This window comes from Magallana gigas, chromosome 1 (genome assembly GCF_963853765.1).
Source record: "Magallana gigas chromosome 1, xbMagGiga1.1, whole genome shotgun sequence".
In the NCBI taxonomy this organism is placed as follows: Eukaryota; Metazoa; Mollusca; class Bivalvia; order Ostreida; family Ostreidae; genus Magallana; species Magallana gigas.
In genome coordinates, this window is record NC_088853.1 from 6,377,275 (window position 1) to 6,399,830 (window position 22,556).

At 35.7% G+C, this 22,556-nt stretch overlaps 1 protein-coding gene and 1 long non-coding RNA gene across 2 annotated transcripts in view; both read right to left on the reverse strand.

Annotated features, from left to right (window-relative positions):
• Positions 1 to 22,556, reverse strand: part of LOC117687349 (talin) — a 123,574-nt gene that overhangs the window by 13,110 nt on the left and 87,908 nt on the right. The gene's annotated exons all lie outside the window — the stretch shown is intronic.
• Positions 10,324 to 20,586, reverse strand: LOC105323110 (uncharacterized). Its single transcript, XR_010713038.1, has 5 exons — positions 20,172 to 20,586; positions 19,870 to 20,011; positions 19,407 to 19,506; positions 18,463 to 18,625; positions 10,324 to 10,532 (listed from the first exon to the last, which is right to left on the reverse strand). It is a non-coding gene; the product is annotated as an uncharacterized lncRNA (long non-coding RNA).

Consider the following 22,556-nt stretch of genomic DNA (forward strand, 5'->3'; position numbering starts at 1 on the left):
GTTTTACATGGCCATTACCTACAACATGACCAAGGTATTCTACAATAGCATGGCAGAATTCTGTTTTCACAAGACTAACAGTTAAATTTGCATCTAACAATTTCACAAACAATGCTCGAATATGTAACAAATGTTCTTCAAAAGTATCACTATGCACAATCACATCATCAATATACGCTTCACTCTCATTCAGATCACAAATCAAATGATTAATCATTCTTTGAAAGGTCGCAGGCGCATTCTTCATACCAAAAGGCATGACCTTATATTGATAAAAACCTTTGGGAGTAACGAAAGCAGAAATCTCCTTAGCCCTCTCAGTTAACGGGACCTGCCAATACCCTTTTAAAAGGTCGAACTTACTTACATATTTGGCACAACCAATCTTGTCAATGCAATCCTCAATTCGAGGTATCGGGTAAGAATCTGTCTTTGTTACTGCATTTACCTTGCGGAAGTCAGTGCAAAACCGAAATGAACCATCTGGCTTGGGAACAAGAATACAAGGGGAACTCCAAGGACTATTGCTATGTTCAATTATGTCATGTTCTAACATGTAAGCTATTTCTGAATGACAATGTTCTTGTTTCACAGGGTTCATTCTATAAGGATGCTGTTTAATGGGAGATGAATCTCCAACATCTACATCATGATATACCAAATTTGTCTTTTGGGGTACATCAGGGAACAAGTCTGAAAATTCTTGTATAAGATTTGTAAGCTTCAATCTTTCAGTGTCATCTAAGTGAGCAAGTTTTAGCTTTAGATTAGCTAAAATGTCAGAGTTCTTCAACTTTGGTGTAGACTGATCATGGCACCAGTTCTGATTTGTAGTATATGTAATTGAAGAGTTTGATGCAACTACTTGTTCTGACTTGCAATAATGTGGATCTTGTCTGTCATGATATTGTTTAATCATGTTAATGTGGCAGAGCTGTTTGCTCTTGCGTCGACCTGGAGTTTTGATGATGTAATTAACATCATTGACCTTTTGCTCGACCTCAAATGGGCCAAAATACTTAGCATGCAATGGTTGACCTGGAATGGGTAATAAGACAAGGACTTTGTCTCCAGACTTAAAAACTCTAGATTTACTATGCTTGTCATACCAAGTTTTCATTTTTGTCTGACTTACCTTTAGATTCTCTCTTGCCATGGTCCATGCTTGAGAAATTCTCTCTTTGAATTTAGACACATAATCTAACAGACTTGTCTCAGTTTCTGGACCTAACCACTTCTCTTTTAAGAGTTTTAATGGGCCACGCACAGTGTGACCATATACAAGTTCAAAGGGACTATAACCCAAAGACTCTTGTTTAGCATCCCTAACAGCAAATAATAGATAGGGGATCCCCTGGTCCCAATCTTTCTCATTTGACAAACAATATGTACGCATCATAGTCTTTAAGGTCTGATGAAACCTTTCAAGAGCCCCCTGGGATTCTGGGTGATATGCACTTGAAGTGTGATGTTTGATACCTAACTCACACATGATTTCTTTAAAGACTTTGGATGTAAAGTTAGATCCTTGATCCGACTGTACTGATAGGGGTAGCCCTACATTGGTGAAAAACTTTGTCAAAGCATTCACAATTGTTCTTGACTTAATATTGCGCAAAGGAATTGCTTCAGGGAATCGTGTAGATGCACACATGATTGTCAACAGGTACTGATTACCTACTTTAGTTTTGGGTAATGGGCCTACACAGTCTATAATGACCTTGGTGAAGGGTTCATCAAATGCAGGGATTGGATTTAAAGGAGCAGGAGGGATCTTTTGATTGGGTTTCCCTACAACGTGGCACACATGACAGGACCTACAGTACTCAACTACATCCTTTCTCATCTTAGGCCAAAAAAAATGAGCCAAAACCCTACAGTAAGTTTTCTTAATGCCCAAGTGACCTGACATAGGCGTGTCATGAGCGAGACCTATGACTGTTTGTCTGTATGCCCTAGGTACTACTATCTGATGGTGGACTTGCCACTCATGATCTACAGGAGCATCACGGGGACGCCATTTTCTCATAAGAACACCTTGATTCTTATAATAACAAATAGGGACCTTTACTGCCTCCTCAGGAGACAAGACCTGGGTACTTAGACCTTTAGTTTCTAAATCTGATTCTTGCTCAGATATCAGCCTATCCCTAGTAAGAGGTGTCTTATCAAACATTTCATGTAAACCCAACACATCATCCTTAGATGCATGCTGATGTTGGTTCTCTGAGGAAGTATGACTTTCTGATTTCAGCAAATTGGACATAAATGTCTCATTTAGACCAATATTTAAGTCATTTCCCTTATCTAACTTATCCCGACTTACCTTAAGATCAGGATCTCTATGTTTCTTAGCCATGGCTCTAGTGACTGCACAAGAAGGAAATAACTCTTTATTCTCCTCCTCCCCTATGATACTAGGCCTATTACAAACAACTGGATCAGGAACAACCTTGCCCCCTGCCAAATCATTTCCTAACAGAAGAGATACACCCTTAACAGGTAAAGTAGGTCTAACCCCAACTACTACATTTCCAGAGACTAAATCTGATCTTAAACCTATCTCATGAAGAGGAACTTTCACAAATCCCAACTCTACACCCTGAATCAACACATCGGAACCAGTATACGATTTCTCAGACAGTGGCAGCACGCCCTCTAGAAACAAAGACTGAGAAGCACCTGTGTCCCTCAAAATTTTAATAGGGTGTAAGTCAGTACCATCTAAAGACACAAAACCATCAAACACAAATGGTATAAATTCCTCCCTAAGAATATCAGATTCAGACTTTACTTCGGGGTTTTCAAACTTGCTACAGACAAACTTACCTTGTACAGAAGTAAGGGCACTGGGACTGGGATTATCAGAATTAAATTTCTTTCTCTGTAATGCCCAACATTCTGATTTAATATGGCCTTTTCTCTTACAATAATTACATATAGGACCTGACTTGGTAGTCATGTCATTCTTGTCAGTGACTTTCACTTGCTCGGATGAAGTTGATTTCGAACCAAGTGTTACCTGTGAATTGTCTGGTCGCCCACGAGAATTGTCATTATTTGAATTTCTCTGTTTTGTAAATGACCCTTTATGAGTTAGTGCATAGTCATCAGCTGCAGTAGCAGCCTGCTCCAAGTTTTCAACTTTCTGTTCATCTAAATATGTTCTAATTTCTGGATGAATGCAATTTTTGAATTCCTCAATCAAAATAATTTGCTTTAACTTTTCAAAGTTTGAACCCACATGCTTAGATGAGCACCATCTTTCAAACAAATTCTGTTTTTCACGAGAAAACTCAACATGAGTCTGTTCATTGAATTTCTTATAGTTGCGAAACTTTTGTCTATAAGCTTCTGGCACAAGTTCATATGCTTTTAAGACATTCTCTTTGATAATATCATAATCTGAACTTTGGTGCAGTGACAATGCCCCATAAATTTCACGAGCTTTTCCGATAAATGTACTTTGAAGCAAAAGTGGCCATATTTCTTTAGGCCAATTTAGATTTTGTGCCACTTTCTCAAAATGAATAAAGTACTTGTCAACGTCTTTCTCTTGAAATTTAGGAACAAGTCTTATATTTTTTGCGACATCAAAGTCAGGTTTAGATCTAGCATTTGCCTCAGCTTCTTCTCGTTTCAATCTTTGAGTGTCAAATTCTAATTGCTTCATTGTCAATGCATGCTCATGTTCTCTTTCACTTCTCTCTTTTTCATACTCTCTCTCTTGTTCTCTGGCCAATCTCTCCTGTTCTCTTATCAACCTCTCTTGTTCAAATTTTTCCCTTTCATATGCACGTCTTTCTCGCTCTTGCTCTATCTCTAATTGTTTAAATTGCAACTCAAATTCATAATCTTTTTTCACAGGCTTTTCTACTTCAACAACTAATGACATAGCACTTGACTCTAAAATCCCTTCTTCTACCAAATACTGCACAACAACATTTCTTATCTCTGCTTTTCTAGAACTACGTTTCACATTCAATCCAAACTTTGTTACAAACAAAAACAGTTCATCTTTTGTAAGATGTTGAAGCCTGCTTGCGTCAGGAGATTTCAAAAAATCCTCTACGCTAAAAACCATTTTGACTGGCGTTTATAAAAATATTTCAACAAATTATACAAAGTTAATAAAAATATTCGAGATATCGACCCCTTTTAGTATTTACCAAATAAAATGCCGAATGTTCGATATCCCGGACGAGCCCCCAATTTGTAACGTGCGCCGAACTAGAAATCTAAAATTAGCCCAAAACTTTCCCCAATTCTAAATATAGCGACACTTACAAAAGACACCAGTCAAAACGATTAACGTTTACACATTTAATCGATTACATATATATATCAAAACACACAAACAATAAACAAATACAGAATCAAATAATCTTAACAAAGTTTCACAGATACTCAGCTGATTGAATGGCGCCAGGACGGTGCAGTTTTACAGGTCGGTACGCGCACACGGACGAATCACAGTTCACAGCTCAGGAAGATCACAGTTAACCAGTTAACAGACGGGTCACAGTTCACAGAAAGTAAAAGACGGTCCAACAGTCACAGTTATATCTAGATCCCGCACGGCATGGCCGAATTACCGAGGATTCCTCAACGTCTTTCCTCACCGATCCCTGGCGTCTCTCTGACCTCGCAGACGACACTACACATCCTGTCGCGCGCTATGACGTCACACATAAACATAAACACAAAACAGCTGATCATCATAACACAGTGTAAAGATAACGGTAGAGTTACAGATTTTGACTTGATGGAGAGTATGACAAAAATCATAGGAAACTCGCTGCATTGTTTACAGCAAGATCGCAACCTTTGGCGCTTCTATCTCAAGGATAGAAGCAGCAGAGAAAAATTACTTTCCAATGGTCTGGAATTAAATAATGTTTCGATATCATTTTTTGATACAAATCCATACTCGTCTGGGAACCACAATCCAAACGAAACAACGCTCAAGATCCGCATATGTGGATTGCCGCTTTCGGTGGATGATTCCGCTGTATCTGAGCTGCTAGACAAGCTTGTGTGTGTTGCTAAGAGCAAAATACTTTATGAAAAAATACGGCATCCAGTCAGCAACAAGATGACAAGTGTTCTGAATGGGAACCGTTTTATTTACATAGAACCGCTACCTATCGGTAAATCTTTGCCTAGGGTCAACTATTGTGGAGGTCTCAGGTGCTTAATCTTTCACTACGGGCAACCTAAGGTTGTAAAGCACCTGCTTTGCACAAATTGCTGGGCTACCGACCATACAAGAAAAAACTGTAAAAGTGAATCAAAATGTAAAGTTTGCAAAAAATCAGGTCATACCCCGGGAGATCGCAAGTGCGATTCTTACGAGGTTCAACAAAATATCATCGCCTTTAACGGTGAAGATAACATCCTTTCAAATTTTTTTCAATGTGAGATGACCCTATATGGCGTTACTCATAAGTCAGCGGAACATGCGTTCCAATACGTTAAAGCGATGAGATGTGGTGACCAAAATGCGGCTGCTCAAATACAGAGCGCCACAGATGCGCTGTCCGCTAAGCGGATCGGCGACAAAGTGAAAACAATGAGCAGTGGAACAACACGTGCGAAAAAGTGATGACGGAAGTTGTTGAAAATAAATGTGTGCAGGTCGAAAGATTTCGTGAGAAATTGCGCTCTTCTAACAAACATGCTATTTTCATTGAATCAACATACAATGATACATGGGGTTCCGTGCTTGACAGGGTTGGTACTGAAAACACCAAACAAGCTGCGTGGCCGGGGAAAAATTTGCTAGGCAAAATCATTGCTAAAGTTGCAAAAAAATCCAGAAAGAGAAAAAAAAGTGAGCAGTGGAGCCGACCGAAACAAACTCAGCAACCGAAGGAGAGCTCTAAACAACGTGACATAGTGAAAATGCTGAAAGACATGCGTGCACAGTCAGACTCCGATTCCTTCTCCGGATGGGACTCTTCTGATTCCGAATCCGAATCTGACGCGCAAAGCCTACATGGATAAACCCGACCGAACATGGACATGATTGTGATAGGACATCGAACGACAAATGGACGGTATATTATTTCAATAATATTTTTTACCTTTTAAATGGAAAATCTGCAATTATTATCAGTAAATGTAAGGGGGTTGAATACTGATGAAAAAAGAAAAAAATGTTATGCATGGCTAAATGAGTTAAAAACAGATATCATTTTTTTGCAAGAAACCCATTTTATTGAAAAAAATGAAAAAAAGTATAATTTTGGATGGAGGGGTAAATACTACCACGCTTTTAGTAATTCTACTTATAGTAGAGGAGTGTCTATTCTTTTTAAAGAAAATATTGATGTGCAAGTTTACAATGCAAATAGGTCCAATGACGGTAGAAAATTACTGCTGAATTTGGAGATAAATGATTATAAATTCACTGTGGTTAATATTTATGCGCCAAACGATAATCAAAACAGAATTGATTTTTTTAAAAAGCTTCTAAGTTTTATAAATAAACATAAGGATAGTGATAATGTATTATTATGTGGGGATTTTAATTGTCGTTTAGATAATGAACAAGACAAAAGCTCACGTTTTTTAAATAACTTAATTAAACAATTAAATATTTTTGATGTTTGGAAAAAAATGTATCCAGATATTAAAGGTTTTACTTGGTGTAATGCCAGGGATGTTCCTACAAGCAGAATAGATTATGTATTCATTAGTAATAATTTTGTTCCAAGAATTGAAAACATTATATTAAGAAAAATCCCAGGAACGCATTCGGGTAAAAGAATGAGTGACCATAGATTTTTGAAATTTACGCTCAAGATTTTAAACAATAACAGAGGTCCAGGGTATTGGAAATTAAATGTATCATATTGCGAAAATGAAGAATACAAAAGTAACATTAGAAATATTGTTCGAACCTTAGATAACTCGCTAGGTGCAATCGACAGATGGGAGCTCTTAAAACGAAAAGTTAAAGATTTTTTCATATATTTTGCAAAAAACAAATGTAAGTCTATTCGTGATAATATAAAATTGATTGAAAGAAAAATTGACGCACTAGAAACGGGTCCAACTGAAAAATTTAACTACGCGGAACTGAAATCACTCGAAGCTAGATTAAATTTACTTTATGATGAAAAAATAAAAGGAACACAGATAAGATCAAAAGCGAGATGGATTGAAAATGGTGAAAAAAATTCCAAGTATTTTCTAAATTTAGAAAAACATCATCAAACTTTGAATGTTATTAGAGAACTAAAGTCACACACCGGTGAAACGGTAAACAAAACAAACTCTATAATAGGAGAAATGGTAAATTTCTATACAAGTCTATATTCTTCTAAAAACATTCCTAATGAAAATATTATTGAATATTTATCAAATATAGATGTTCTAGAAATAAACGCTGATGATAGAAAGATGTTAAATAAATTCCCTTCATACGAAGAATGTAAAGACGCAGTATTTCAAATGAAAAAAGATAAATCTCCTGGCTTTGATGGTATATCTAGCGAATTTTATCAAATGTTTTGGTCGGATATTGGGCCATTATTCTATGCAGCTTTACAGGAAATATATGATCAGGAGGAATTAACAAGTACCCAAAAATTATCCATAGTATCTCTTTTGTTTAAGAAGGGTGAAAGAAATCTATTAAAAAATTACAGGCCGATCAGTCTCACCAACACTGACTATAAAATTATTGCATTTGTATTTGCTAAAAGATTGCAAAATGTTTTATCAAAAATAATTAATGAAAACCAAACGGCTTATGTGAAAGGGAGATATATTGGGGAAAACGCTAGGCTTATTCTAGATATTTTTGAGTATTGTAATGCAGAAAATGAAGATGGTATACTACTGTTCTTAGATTTTGAAAAAGCTTTTGATTCTGTCGAATGGAATTTTTTATTTAAAGTATTAGAAAAATACAATGTTGGTAATAATTTTATGAAATGGGTGGAAATCTTATATAGGAATCCAACATTTAAAATGAAAAATAATGGTTGGCTATCTAAAACATGTAATATGTCACGTGGCATTAGACAGGGTTGTCCTATATCGGCACTCTTATATCTCTTTGTAGCTGAAATTTTAGCAATGAAAATTAAAATTGATCCAAACATAAAAGGTATTAACATAAACTCAAATGAAATTAAAAGTGTTCAGCACGCAGACGAGTTGACAATAACTGTAAGAGATGATATTTCTTTTATAAACACTATGAAAATAGTACACGAATTCTGTGATCACGCAGGATCCAAAATAAATGTTAATAAAACGGAATTCTTATTGCTAGGTGGACTAAAAAACACACTTACAGAAATTAATGGAATAAAAGTAGCTGATAATACTGTAAAGTGTCTTGGTATATATATAGGGCATGACAAAGAGGAATGTTACAACAAAAACTGGATGAAAATATATAATGATATGGAAAAACTGTTTGAATCATGGAAACGCAGAAAATTAACATTATTTGGAAAGTCTTGCATAATTAACACACTAGCTATATCAAAACTTATATACGTAGCGTCTATTTTATGCCTCCCAGGGAAGGAATTCTTAAAGAAAATTCAACGTCTCATATTTAATTTCGTATGGAATAAATCAGAAAGAATAAAACGCAATACTCTTATCGGCGATGTAAGAAATGGTGGTCTGGGTATCATTGATGTAGAAAGTAAACTCAAAGCTTTAAAAGCGGCCTGGTTACCAAGAATATTGAAATCAAAAGGAGTTCTGTACAATATACTGAACGGTTTTTGTAACAAATATAATATAGATGTGATGTATGTTTTGCAATTTTCGAGTAACGTAGACAATCTAAAATTTCCACTGTTCTATAAAGAAATACTTTGTTCTCTAAATGAATGTAAAGTTTCCCGATTAGATGTAATGTCAAATGTCGATATAGTACGACAGCCAATATGGAACAATTGTAATATGCGATACAAAGGAAATGTATTATTTTTTGAAAATTGGGTTAAAAGTGGCATCCTATTTGTGAAAGATATACTGGATAATAATGGAAAAATTCGAACTTTAGAAAGTTTAACCAATGTTTTGAAAGATAGATCTAATTGGTTATGTGAATATAAGACTATTATTTCTGTGTTAAAATCAGTGGTGAGAAAATATGATTTTGCAAATACAAAATTTGTGGATAAGAAAATTGGTTTAGATTTTTATTTTCAAACTGGCTATGATAACTTGTATGGAAAAAAATGTAATTTTTTTTACAAAAATTTTATAAAGAAGAAGTTTACAAAACCTTGCTACCAGACAAAACTATCGAAGGAGTTTGAAATTCACGATACTCAACAATGGGAAAAAATATATGTCTGTAAAATTTTAGAAGTTGAAGATAAACAATTATCTGACTTCAATTACCGACTGCTTAATAATATATTGTGTAATAATGCATATTTATGTAAATGGAAGGTAGATGTGAAACCAGAGTGCAGGATGTGTAACAAGATGGAAACAAGTTATCATTTGATTTATGAATGTAAAAATGTGCTATTGATATGGAGGTTATTAAGTGAATTTCTTTCTTTTGATGTTAAATGGAAACATATTATTATAGGTTTTTACTTAGAAAACAATAGAAAAACTGCAACATTAAATTTTTTAATATCCTTAATAGCATTGAGAATATATAAGTATAAAATGTATTGTAGATTAGAAAAAATAGATGAAAACGAAGAAGGTCTTAAGACGCATATCAAATTATCTCTGTTAAATTACGCATCTGTTTTACGTTTGAAGTACAAATCTAGAGCAAGTTATATCACTGATTTTGCTCGTATATTGTAAAATACTACTATATGTAAACTTATGTTATTATACATTTATAGATAAAATATCTACTGAGAGGAAACCAGTCCTCCAGTAGCGCTGTCTATAGGGTATGTGAATGAACTGTAACGAAGAAGTGGTGATCCCTATAGACAGCATATATCTACATTTACTGTTAGAATTCTTCAAATTTATTTAGTAGTACTCGGTGATAAACCCTATTATTATTTTTATTATTATTATTACCACTATTTTCTTTTTTTAAAGCAATATACATGTACCGTAAAATGTAACTTAAAAAAGAAAATGTCTATCATTTCATAAAGATGTATGCATACGACCTAATTTGGATATTTTATATTATTACCAGCACATGTTCTGTGGCTACTTTTGTCAATGCTAATACTATCATTATTATCGCATATATTATATTTTGATTGATAAAATGTTGTTTATATGTTGTATTTAATGACAAGAAAAAATAAAATCTACAAAAAAAAAAAAAAAAAAAAGACTATCCCACTTACCGCGGTGGGCCCCGCCCCCTTCTTGATGTGCTGTAGCAGGCCGTTAAGAGCCTGAGTAACCGCGGTGGCTGCGGTGCCTAGGTCGGCCAGAAGCTTGTCGTCGCGGCAGGACTGCTAGGCCGCCTCCACGATTCCCTCAACAGAGTGAGCCACACCCTTTGTGGCGTGTATCAGCTGTTCCTGACATGCCGGGCTACTGATGGTCGGAGCCACCACCTACAACATATATAGTGATACAATATAAAACGGTGTTAGTACCAACAGGCAGATGTCATCCTAAGAGATTATTATTCCAACCAATAGGACTTACTGTAACAAATGGATAAATTCAACCAATAGGACTTATTGTAACAAATGGATAAATTCAACCAATAGGACTTATTGTAACAAATAGATTAATTCAACCAATAAGAGCCACCATCTACACCACACTCAAAGACAGTATTTGCACTTAACACATAGGATCAATAAAAATCCAAGGTCTCAACAAATAGAATAATCTCCATCCTACTGGATCAATCCTATCCAATAGGATCAATCTCAGCCTTTATGATCAATCTCAGTCTATAGGATCTTTCTCAGCCTTTATGATCAATCTCAGTCTATAGGATCTATGTCAGCCTTTAGGATCAATCTCAGCCTTTAGGATCAATCTCAGTCTATGATCTATCTCAGCCTTTAGGATCAATCTCAGTCTATAGGATCTATCTCAGCCTTAAGGATCAATCTCACCCTATAGGATCAGTCCGAAAAAATCAGATCCAAACAAATGGGTTTGTCCAACCAATAAGTATCAATCATAGAGAATTCAAATGAAAAAATGTATATCATCTATTTCATATTACAATATTAGTACTAATTTTAAACTCTGATATTCAATCTTTAAAACAGATTTCATAAAAATCAAATCCAAATTAACAGCAAACTAAGGTTATCCAAATAAAATTGTGTTACCAGTCAGCATAGCTTCTTACCGAACCAAAGTCATGGAGCTACAGAGATATACAGAGACAATCTGAAAGCTTTGTACAAGCTATTAGCTCTGTCAGTCAATTTACCTTTAACTTAGAACAAGCTGCAAGCTGTGACAAAGCCTGATAAATCATACCTTATTCCAAGCCATGATACGAGGGTTGTCCCAAAATAATGTAGACAAGAGACATAATTTATATTCTGTTCACTGCAATTTCATTAGACTTCTATGTTTTCTTCAATGACCCTTTGGCAAACAATGCTGAAAACTTCAAATCTGTACTTTATTTATTTCTCGAGAAAATGAATTATTAGTAACAACAAGATTTGTCAGGCGGAGCAATGTGCGACGTCGAAAATTTCCAGTTTTACGTTGTTCCTAAACCTTCCACATCGTTTACGATAACATTTACGTTTTATTTCCGAAAATGTCTTAGAAAAAATAATATCTTTAAACATGTACCCAGCATGTACATTCAATATATATTTCTAGTTTTGTTTTGTTTTTTAAATATTTTTTAAGTACAAACGATCTGTCGGCTCCAAACTTGTCCTGTATTACTTGTTGTCTAACGTCCGTCTTACCAAAATGTGTCGTTCAACATTTTGACGTCCATTGATATCGTTCGGGGTTTCTTTTTTATACCCGCACTTTCTAAAGAAAGTTCGGGTATATTGTTGTTACCCTGTTCCGTCCGTCCGTCCGTCCGTCCGTCTGTCACGTTTTACTTTCTCAAACTGCTCTTACATCTTATAAACCAGCAAACTGAACTCTTGGAGTTTGATTTGGGGTATCATGTTGTTTTGTAAAAAAGTTTCAAAAATTCTCTGTTAGTCCTGGGGGTCAAATAATTGGTAAAAAATGACGTTTTTTCACAAAAAACCTTCTTCCTCGAACTCCTCCTACATTTTCAAACGTAGACAAATCATCTTTTCGAATATGTTTTAGGGTATCCTATAGATGCGCAATAAGGTTTCGGAATTTTCAATTTTGTCCTGGGGGTCATTTAATGGCTAAAAAATGACGTTTTTTTACAAAAAAACTGGTTTAAAAAACGTCATTTTTTTTAAGCAGTAGCCAAATGATCTTCTAGAATATGATTGGGGGTGTCATATTGAGGCATGATCAGGTTCCAGATTTTTTTTTGAATTAAGGGGATCAGTGGGCAACAAAAAATGACGTTTTTTGGCAAAAAAAATATGGTTCCCAGAACTCCTCTTACAACTTTTGGAGTAGCTACATCATCTCTTGGGATATAATTGGGGCTGTCCTATAGATGTGCAATAAGGTTTTAAAAATTTAAATTTCATCCTGGGAGTAGTAGCAGAAAATTGACGTTTATCACTAAAAAATCAAACGTTGATCCAAGAGCTCCTCTTATGATTTAATGGATAGACAATCATATCTTGGGATATGATAGGGACTGTTCTATAGATGTGCAGTAAGGTTTTCAAAATTTAAATTTCATCCAGGGAGTCAAAATGTAGCAGAAAATTGACGTTTATCACTTAAAAAAACCCATAGATCCTAGAACTCCTTTTATGATTTAATGGATAGACACATCATATCTTGGGATATGAAAGGAACTGTTCCATAGATGTGCATTACGGTTTTGAAAAATTAAATTTAACCCTGAGGCCCATTACCTACCGGTACATACCTTTTGATGCCCTTTAAGGATCAAGAATATATATGGTTAAGGGGTGGGGATCTCAACCGTTTTCGAGATATTCGTGCACTTCCTGTTCAAGGGGGGTCATGACAACCCCCGGGGCCCATGACCTACATACCGTTTGATGCCCCTTGACACAAGGTACAAGAATATATATGGTTTAAGGGTGGGGATCTCAACTGTTTTGGAGATATTAAGGGACTTGCTGTTTGAGGGCGTCAGGACCACCCACAGGGCCCATGACCTACATAACATTTGATGCCCCTTGACATCAGAAACATGAATATATATGGTTTAGGGGTCATGATTATAACAGTTTCTGAGATATATGGTAATTTCAAATTCCTGGGGGGTGGGGATGACCCCAGGGGTCAGATCTAATAAACCCTATATATTGCCAGTAACAGCCAATATATGATTATGAAAACCCTATATTATTATCTTTGTCCGTTTTCAAGTTACCATTTACAATAGAGTCTATGATTCTTTCTACAAGGTTCAATGTTAGACCCCACACCCTTTTGACACCCCCCTCCCCCCCCCTCCCCCGAAAAGTGGTTGTCTAACCCAAAATGAGAAAAATCAAACCAGGGTGCACAACTAGATTTGCAGGCCTATCATATCCTAGAGTTTTGTACAATTATGTTCAGCCATCTCTGAGAAACAAGTTCAGAGCGGGAAAGAAGAAAAAGAAGATGAAGAATATATACATGTATTAAGAACCGTACAAAAACAATAAGTCTCCAAACTTCATTCAGGAGACTTAATAATTAATAAAGATTAAATAGAGATAGGATCATCAAACATCAATAATTTAAAGATAATTGACAATTTCTGATTCTAAGGGGGTCAGGATGACCCCTTAGGGTCATGACTTACATGCCATAATGATCTGATGCGCCTGCATGACCTAAGGAGGAATAATATCTTTGGATTAAGGTGGGGATCTCAATGGTTTTTATGATATTTGATAATTTCAGGAAGAGCACTTGAGATCATGACCTACATACCATCTTAAATGCCTTGAACAAAGAAACAATAATATAATATGTACATGATATATGATTCAATTTAAGAACCCAGATATAGATCAATCATCTGTTTTGTAATACTTCCTATGTATATATACATGTACATGTATTAGTTTGTGTTTTGTTCTATACTATTCATGTTCATGACTGTAGTATGGCTTAGTCTTATTTTAAATTACATTAAAAAATTGTCAAATATATGACTTGGAACCCCCACTCCCAAACAAACTCAAATATAAACTGTTCTCTCTCTCACCCCCCCCCCCCTTCCTTGTCGAATAATCTATTAAAATCAAAATATAATTTGGGTGTCTAAAAACTTTTATAAACTGGTAAAAAATGTTATTCTTAAAAAAAATTACATTACACCTTGCATAATTGACAAATGATCTATTGAGATACGATCAGAGGTCATATTTCTACCTTGGGATCAATAAGTAGTATTCATTGACAAGTTAAAATTAATTAATAACAATAAATGATTCAAATTATAAATGTTTATACACTGTACTCCACATTCATCCCCCCCCCCCCCCCCCAATCTAACCTGCTTATAAAGATTCAGTCTTCTTAATACATTCTTACATGTGTACAGTAGCAAATTTTAAATCATTTCTTGATTGCTTTTTCTCTCGTGATTCACATTAACATTTTGGAAATTGCTTAATTCAATTTTTAAGATTTATAAACAAAATGTTATATGCATCACTGCCATGTGTATTCACCTATTTGGGGCAATTGTAAAGTCTCCTAAACAAAGCAGTGACATCATTAGGCTAGGAAGGGGGGGGGGGGGGGGTTAAAGACAACACCTGGGGGTCATTAATGTACTTTACACCAGTTGATGCATCATAATGACTTTAGAAGATATTTTGTATTTTCCTGTTTCGTGGGGTCAGAACAGTCCCATAAGGTCATGACCTACATTGTATTTGATGCATTATAATACATTAAGAAAGAAATACTCCTTCCTTCCTATTATTACTCATATAAAAATATAAGTGTCTACACTTACTTACATATGAAATACACAAATTTAATAAGAAATTGTTTATACAGGGTCAATATGGGGTCAACTCAACAGTGCATGCAGTCTGACAAATGAAAAAAATAACTTTTGCAACTAAAATGACAGAAACTTTACAAATGCGATAGGATAGGTAACGATGATAAGCTTATTTAAATATTAAAAGATGATGATACAGTATGTTGTCAAAGGGAGATTACATTTAGAAAGTGAAAGTAGAACTTATATACATGTGTATGTATGCTGGCAGGAATCCCATGCTGGCATCTTATTATATTGTGCTACTGCTACTACATGTATTATGCTTACCTAAATTGGTCAACATCATAAATTAATGACAATCCAATTAAAACACAATAATGAATTCCTTTAGCTGATCTTAACTACCGTAATCCTTTTCTGCATACGGAAAACACAGACATGTATGTATGGGTGTTGCTAAAACGCGGAACGGAAAACGGAACGGAATGGAAAATATCATCACGTTTATCCCTTAAAAAGGGTATAGACTGGCCAGAAACGATTTACTTTGTATCTTTTATTTATATCTAATGAATGATTATCAACATGTTGCTATCTTATTAATATTCTTATGAATGTCTATCAATTATAGCATTGTATTCATTCGGCTTTAGTTGAGTACGAAAGGGAAAAATCAAATGTATACGAATTGTGAAACATTAACATGATTAAACGAGCAAATTAGCTATAACTTTTTACTTATTTCTCTTATATGGTATTGCTGGCATATTAGCGTAACGTACACAGTTAGTGAAAGCGTTTTATGCGTGTTTTGAGTATTTTTATATTATTTTCAAATATGATGTACATGTATATACTTACATCAAAATTGAATTTTCGGTGTTCTAGACGATCTTTTATCATACAGACGATACAGTATCATTGAGATGGAAGAAAAAAACTGTAGGACTGACGACATTAAAAAATTAAAATACAGTAAACATTAAAATACCCGTAATTTGTGAAACTAGTAATTTGTGAAACTAGTATTTTTAGCAATGCAATTTTGTTTACGTTTGCATTACAAAGCATGCAGTTGTTTTTTCCAGCAGCTATATACATATGATCCGAATAGAGAGCTCTAGACGTTGCCTGGTTTGATTTTCCGATTATATATTGGGACTATAGTCTGTCGATCCCAAAATATTCATGCAGCACATTTGGACGATTTATAATGGAAAATGTTGACATCTTTTCTCCATTTGGAAGTCACTCAGAAGACCTTGCACAATTTTTCAACACCATCATCCGGGTCTGTTAAAATGCAAAACCCCGTAGACTTTTTTTATTTTTAGCCGTGTATTTATACCAGCTGATAAGCTAGAGAGGACGTTTTAAAGAAAGAATAATGAGAATGTTTAATGCTTCTAAAAGAGAATCGCTTGAACCCTGAGGTATATATAAATATACAGCAAAAAGTGAATCGAGGATATTTTGGGACAGAATATAGTGGTCAATGCATGTACTGTTAATTTTGAGGAAATAAATATTCTTGAATAAATAATCTAATATTGCTAAACTTTCAAAAAAAATTAAAAAGGTACATAAAGTATATCGTTTTAGCATACTTAACAAATCTATGAGGTAAATAACATTAGATAAGATTTTCCGTTTTCCTTCCGTTCCGTTTTCCGTTCCGCGTTTTAGCAACACCCATGTATGTATACACGTGAACCCATCTAATCGAAGAGCTGGGTAAAACTAGTACCCGCTAATGAGACATGCAAACCTGTGTTGTGTACGTAACTTCAGACAAAGATCAGTCATTTGTAACATGCATGTATTTTTATGACCTATTCTTCAAATCCACTTGCACTATTTTATTAGGTAAATAACAGCTTTAAGGTGGTGCAGGACACCTGCATATTGTGATGTACATGTATACTTCCTATTGAGATAAACAATAAAGTATGTTGACTATTGATTAAATATTTACCCCCCAAATAATGTTACCTAACATTGAAGCGCAGTGGGTTAGAGCGTTTACATGTCTGTAAGAGCATTGGGGTCCAAGGTGTATTTTTGGTTATTTACGAATTTTCATGGGGAGGGGGGGTCTGGACCCCTCACTCCCACCCCTTCTCTAAATCTGTGCACACGATGATGTTCATGTAGGCACACAGAAGCAAATCTAAAACCGGCAACCGCCACGGGGAGGGGGCATAATTTAATTTTTAATTTTGTTTGTAATAATTATATAGACCATTATACTTCCTATGACATAAAATGTTAAGATTATTGATTAACTGAAAATTCACTGCAAACAGTTCTACCCCAAATTGCACATAAAGTGCTGCTCATGTCACGATGTGTATTATCATATGGGCAGGGATCTCATCCTTCAGTTATGAAAATTATAATTTTTAAATGTATTACCGGAGTTTGCATGTAGCCTTCATTTTTAATTAAACTGGTATAAAACAGTGTTATTTAGGGGCAAACACATGGTGCGGGTATTACTGTCTAATGACAGCATCTAGTTCCACTTATTGTCATCATACTTGTTCAAATATTTTAAATGATGTTTAACTACTTATTCATGAAACGCATTTCTCATCGATTTTGTTAATTTCATTTACTTCCAAAGCCGCTTAGGATTTATTTCATGGTCTTTACAAAATCGTATCAGTTAATGCTGCGCCGCCTTAAACGCTGACAACGTCATTTTATTACTAGTTAACTTTTCAACTTGTCACAAAACGCGCTATAAAATATTTAAAAGTTTTGTTATAGCCAAAACATTTTCTGAGTAAATAATAGAACTATTATCAAATATCAGTGTATGTTTTTTTTGAATTTTTTTCATTTGAAAAGTACTTTTCCGCCCAATTTTCCATTTATTATGTTGATTTTAACTTTTGTTTTTGACATTGCGCCGCATGTCGAATTTTTGATCTAACATGCTTTCATTTCACTAATTTAATCTCAAACAATATTCGATTTTAAAACATTATTTGAATGCAAATTTCTTGTACCCTTTGTGGCACAAATTTCATCTTCCTTTGTCTTCGATTAACTAAATAACGCCACTTGTCTACGCTATTTTGGGACAACCCTCGTATATAACTTGTACCTTGCTACAAGCTTCGAGTTGAAATGTGGCGAGGGTACAGACCGTCGCCTGGTCGATCAGTTTGTTCTGTGATGTACATGGATAAACTACAAACTCCGACTTATCTTACTACACACCTCAAGTTTATCTGTATACAGGCAAATATTCGCCCCCGGTTTTTTTTTTGCCCATTGTTCTCCTCATTGTCAGCAGATGAATTTAAGACTCAGAAAAATCAAAGGTCTCCAATCTTCTCCCTTTTAACACAACTACATCTTGGCAAATTGCAGACAGGACAAATTTGCAAGTAGAAGGGTGAAAGAAATACAAGGCTACAATAACCCTGTGTACAGTAGATGAACAGACGTACCTTGGTACAGGCCACGAGCTGTCGTGAGGGCACAGCTGGTCGCCGAGCTGATGACCTTGTTCTGAAGCCCCTGGTCCTCGGTGGTGCTGGCCACACTCTTGGCCTTCAGGACGAGCTGGGCCATCGCATTGGCCACTGCCTTAGCAAGAGCTAGCAATGTCTCCTAAAAATACAACACCATTCATATCAAATCTTATGATACATGTACATTTAAAATGATAATGTAGATTCCTTATTTCATGCAAGTCTTAAATTTCAAGATTCAGCTGCATCAAATCTTGAGTATATGAAATTGCTACGCCAAAGTTTCATGTGATTTTACGTGATGTTTATACCTTGCGTTTAATTAGGAATCTACAGTTTTTAAAACACAAGAAATACGTCTTTCTGTATACATTCATTGTTAATTCTATGAGATGTCACCTTAATGATATCAATTTTTAAGGTCAGACGACATGTTTCTCAATTTAAGATAACTTTTTCCAGGAATTTGTTAATGGTTTACTACTACTTTGACAAGCTTTCTTGCAAAAAATTAGGGTACCTTACCAGGCATTTCTGGAAAATACTAGAGTATGCAATTTCCTATATAATCTTCTTAAAAATACACTTGAATTGCTGATATAAAGATAAATACATCTACAGCACAGCGAAATTCACTAAATAAGAAATATATCTCCGCCGGGGCGGGGATTTGAACTCACAACCTCTAGAACCTATACGCTTCTAGCAGTGAGTGGCCACGGTTCTAACCACTCGACATGTACACATATAACCACATTCAAGTAAATTTTGATCATTTTTAAAGTAATTATAAAATTAATGTTTTTTATTGGAACTCTTTATTACGAGGAGATACAAAAAAGAATCTCGAGGAACGTGTCGTCTGACCTTAAGAAAGAAATCACACAGTTAGCCGAAGACAATTAATCAGAGCGCCTCACCTGGTACATCCTGTCCGTCAGCCGTCTCTCCAATGCCTGTCATCACTTCCTGTGACGCCTCGCCGATCGTCTTACCTGCCGTGATTAGGTTAGATTTACCCTGTCAACACACGGAGTATACATACATTTGTATAAATAAATGGAATTAAGCACGTATCTGGTTAGATTTATCCAGTAAACACACTTATCTGTTTACGTATAGCAGGTTGTATGTATAATTCTATGTTACCTGTACGTATAGCAGGTTGTATGTATAATTCTAGGTTACCTGTACGTATAGCAGGTTGTATGTATAATTCTAGGTTACCTGTATGTATAACAGGTTGTATGTATAATTCTATGTTACCTGTATGTATAACAGGTTGTATGTATAATTCTATGTTACCTGTACGTATAGCAGGTTGTATGTATAATTCTATGTTACCTGTACGTATAGCAGATTGTATGTATAATTCTATGTTACCTGTACGTATAGCAGGTTGAGTTGTACAGGGTCACGCTGGTCCACATTTTGGTCGGAGAAAAAGAACTTCCTTCTCAGCAGTAGTGTGTCCACGTCCAACACCCCCTGTTCCCTCAGGTCCGTGAATGGTCCAACCACTCCACTGAAAAATCATCCAATCAAAACTCCTTTACAAAACATCCAATCAAAACTCAATACATTTTTTAAATCTAAATTTCATCAACTACTCCAATTAAAATCATTTGATCAAAACTTTATGAAAATGTCCAATCAAAACGTATTGATCAATGAACCTAGCCTACGTTCGTCGTCCTCCGTGTGGAGTTTCTTTCTCATCTCGTCGAGTTTCTTCTGGTCCTTGGCGATGGACTTGTCTCGGCGGAGAGTCAGCGTCTTCTCTTCCTTGTCGTCCATCATCTCGCGGACCAGGGAGTATTCCTCATGGTTAGAGATACCTGGAGAATGATACAACTGTGATAGGATTATATTTAGCATGGTCACATGTCATGCACGTGTTCGTCTATTGCTTAAGCAAAACGTAACGATATTCGTTTAAGTATCATTCGGAAAATGTCTGTGTTATTCATAATGATGTGGGGAAAAGCTGGGTCGAGTTATAAATACATATAGTCCTTCTGATTGGTTAAGAGAAACACACCCCCAGAGCGCGGTCTATATAAAGTCAGGATTTGACTTAGTCCAGCAGTTGACGTGGATTCTTCTCTAAGGTTCGAGTCAACTCACTTCCCCGGGTAGAAGGGTGGGCGCCCTAGTCTCCGTTTCCCGTCTCGTTCATTAATTGCCTCGCTAAGCATTTTGTTTATTGTCCCTTAAATTTTCCATTTTGCAGCATGCAAGGCCTTTGGTCCGTGCTAAGTGGGTTGGCATTAGGTTTGGGTTACTTGAACTTTATATTAACTTTAAGGCAGGCTTACATTTACGTTGTAACTTGGTAAGGATGGTGCAAACGGGAAGTTTGTATAACTGTATATTTGTGTATATAACATTTGTTCATTAATAATTCTATGGATCCATAACAAGTGTTTTCATTTACATGTAGCTGGAACTTGGAGTAGAGTTAGTGTGATTTTGAAGTACTCGTAAATATTTAATAGAGTGATTGAGCGTTGATATAACTTTCTAGAACATTTACATTATTACGGACTTTTGGATTTAGACTAAGAAAACCAACGTCGGAACCCACGGGTTTTCTATCCGTTAGCAGTGTAACGGATAGAAAACCCGTGGGTTCCGACGATGAAGAAAACTGACAGATTTGAGACTGACTTAACTTAAGCGACTAGAGACTTAAGAATATCATGGAACTTCTGGACAGGTATAAATCAAAGTTATAACCACTATACGATTACACAACAATACAGAAAATATGTTGATAGGTGTTGCTGTATGTTGCTAACACTTACCCATCTTGGTACAAATTGTGTTGCCCAACTGTGTGGCTGTCATTCACCTTACTTAAGTGTTTGCGTTGCTACATGTTGCATGTGTTATCATTTGGTGCTGTATGTGCTAACATCTGTCCATCGAAAATTGACCCCCACCAAATTAAATGATTCCACAGTACCTATATTGATATAGATGGTGACCATCAGTTGCCCCACTGTGTAGCTGTCAATCATCCAACTGTAACTCTGTGTTTCTGTGTGTTGAGAGTTACAGTGTGTTGCTATATGCCGTGTGTTGCTGTATGTTGCTTTAAGTTGCTATATGTTGCTTAGACTTACCCGTCTTGGTACAGCTGCCCCACTATAACTTCTTTTTGTGTGTTGCTATGAGTTGCTGTATGTTGCTCTATGTTACTTTATGTTGCTGTATGTTGATTAGACTTACCCATCTTGGTAACAGGCCCATCTTGGTACAGATGGTGACCATGTGACAATGTTTTTTTACTGTAAATGTCTTTCCTGTTCCAGCTTGGCCAGTTATCAAGATATTGTTATCATTTTCCGCAATGTTTACACATTTTTCCTGGTCGCTGTCTATTTTCGCGGGTTCTTACGATTTCTCTGGACTTACCGTATGCATTCGAAACATCTCTGACTTTATAGGGGGAGCCGCCGCTAGCCGTCGCGTTGCTCGATGCAAACTTCCGGTGCTTTCGATGAAATGGAATGGTATCGAGGACGTTTCGGGTCACTGGGTTGTTAAAACGGCATGTATACTTATATAAAATATAGGGAGAAGTCATTGGATCATTTTGTGACCTAGTTCTCGCCACAAACCGGTAGACAAAGGGTATAGATTGTTGAAAATAAACTGTGAATTGAGCCCCCCCCCCCCCCCTGAAATCTAAGATGGCGAGTGTCGTCCCTTTACTTTTTTAAATGTACATATGATACACATTTTTTATAACGACGATAAAGGCCTTTATTGATTACATTATTTAAGGAAGCCTGCAAAGTAATCTCACAAATTGAAGCATTATATAGTTCTTCAGAAGAAGATTTTTAAAGATATACGTTAAACATTGAACCCCGCCTCAGACCCCAATTTGTTCACTGTATAAACAAGCTTCTGAGTAAATATTGGCATTTCTGGTGCAGTGGTTCTTGAGAAGAAGATTTAAACGATTTTTACAATTTAGAATCTTTACTGTAAAAACAGGCTTTGGTGTAAATATTGGCGTTTCTGGTGCAGTGGTTTTTGAGAGGACAATTTTTAATATT